Source organism: Triticum urartu, chromosome 5 (genome assembly GCF_003073215.2).
Source record: "Triticum urartu cultivar G1812 chromosome 5, Tu2.1, whole genome shotgun sequence".
NCBI lineage: Eukaryota > Viridiplantae > Streptophyta > Magnoliopsida > Poales > Poaceae > Triticum > Triticum urartu.
The window spans coordinates 228,845,127-228,847,593 of NC_053026.1; positions in this window are offsets into that span (position 1 = coordinate 228,845,127).

Sequence of the window (2,467 nt, forward strand, 5' to 3'; positions counted from 1 at the left end):
AACAATTACGTACCTTCGGGGTGCCAGTTTTTCCTCCTCATCACAAGGTGATCGTCTTCTGACTCGCTGGAGAGTTTAATCTTGTTCGACGGCATGGGCTTGCTAGCTGCCGGGCCGAGGTTCTTTTCAACCTCTTTTGGCCCTTGGGCCGCGTTTCGGCCTCGGCGTCCTCTGACGCCACCCTCTTCCCTTTAAGGAGAGGGTTATCTTCTTCCTCGTCCTCCTCCACATTATCCTCATCGGTGGAGGAAGCGTGGGTCTCCTCGGAGCAGGGACCAAGGTCTCCTGATTCCAAAGACCCATCTTTCCTTCTGGGGCTTCGACCCCTTGGGGATCACCACGTGCGGCTCCTCGACTAAGAGCACCGTGAGCAGAGCGTCCTCTCCCCCTGTAGCAGTGGTGCCGGGCACACCATCTACTGCGCCTTGGATAAACATGTCTGCAAATATGAAACGAGTCGGTTCATTGAAATCTATCTCACTTAACAAAAAATGGAAAATATAAATGTGTGCGTCAAACACTTACTGGTGGGGCATCGTAGTCGTGCTCGAAACCGAGGTGCTCCCCTTCCTTAGGAATTCGTCCTTGGACGGCTTGAAAAGTCGCGTCCACATGCCGCGTCCACATGCCGGCCAAGGTGGAGCGGAAGATGTTGAGGATGACCTCCGCTTCCTCGGGCTTGTGCTCCCACATCGGGGTGGCCCGGAGTTGGAGCGGGAGGATGCGGTAGTGGAGCATGACATTTACTACGTCGGCTAGCTGGAGGTTCTTCTTGGTAGACCACCATTTGATCTTCTTGATCAGTGCCTCCACCTCCTCTGGGTTCCCCCAGACGATGCCCTTCTCCTTCCAGGAGTTGAGCTTCTTTGGGGGACTAGCCGAAAAGATTGGGATTTTGGCCTGGCTGATGGCGAGTGGCTCTGTGATCGATGTAAAACCACTCATGCCGCCATTCCTTGACAGTCTCGATGAAGGTGCCTTTGAACCAGTCAGCTTTCTAGTTCTTGCTGATGATGGCCCCTCCACACTCTGCCTGATCGGAGCCACCGGACTTCAGCTTGATGCCAAAGATCTTGAACCACATGCCAAAGTGCGGCTCGATGTGGCGGAAGACCTCACGGACCATGATGAAGGAGGAAAGGAGCAGAATGGAGTTTGGGGCCATGTGGTGGAAGTTCTTGGGAGACGTAGTATTTCAAAAAAAATTCTACGATCACGCAAGATCTATCTAGGAGATGCATAGGAACAAGAGGGGAGAGTGTGTCTACGTACCCTCATAGATCGAAAGTGGAAGCGTTAAGTAACGCGGTTTATGTAGTCGAACGTCTTCGTGATCCGACCGATCAAGTACCAGACGCACGACACCTCCGCGATCTACACACATTCAGCTCGGTGACGTCCCTCGTACTCTTGATCCAGCTGAGTCCGAGGGTGATTTCCGTCAGCCCAATGGCGTGTTGATTGTAATGAGTAAGTTACCGACGCAGGGCTTCGCCTAACCACTATGACAATATGACCAAGGTGGAGAACTGTGGAGGGGGGCACCGCACACGGCTAAAGATCATCTTGTGTGTCCATGGGGTGCCCCCTCCCCCGTATATAATGAAGGGGAGGAGGAGGCCAACCGGCCACAAGGGACGCACCAAAGGGGGGAGGAATCCTACTCCTAGTAGGAGTAGGTTTCCCCCTTTCCTAGTCCAAGAAGGAGAAGAAGGGAAAGAGGAGAGAAGATAAGGAAGGAGGGGGGGCGCCCCCTTCCCCTTGTCCAATTCAGACTGGGCAACGGGGGGCACCTCTAGCCGGCCCTCACTCTTCTCCACTAAGGCCCATTATGGCCCATTAATCCCCCGGGGGGTTCCGGTAACCTCTCGGTACTCCGGAAATTACTTGATACACTTCGGAACCATTCCGGTGTCTGAATATAACCTTCCAATATATCAATCTTTATGTCTGGACTTTTTGAGACTCCTCGTCATGTCCGTGATCTCATCTGGGACTCCGAACAACCTTCGGTACATCTAATCACATAACTCATAATACATATCGTCATAGAACATAAGCGTGCGGACCCTACAGGTTCGAGAACTATGTAGACATGACCGAGAGACATCTCCAATCAATAACCAATAGCAGAACCTGGCGCTCATATTAGTTCCTACATATTCTACGAAGATCTTTATCGGTCAAACTGCACAACAACATACGTTGTTCCCTTTTTCATTGGTATGTTACTTTCCCGAGATTCGATCGTCGGTATCATCATACCTAGTTCAATCTCATTACCCGCAAGTCTCTTTATTCGTTCCGTAATGCATCATCCCGTGACTAACTCATTAGTCACATTACTTGCAAGGCTCATAGTGATGTGCATTACCGAGAGGGCCCAGAGATATGTCTCCGATACATGGAGTAACAAATCCTAATCTTGATTTATGCCAACTCAACAAACACCATCGAGGACACCTAT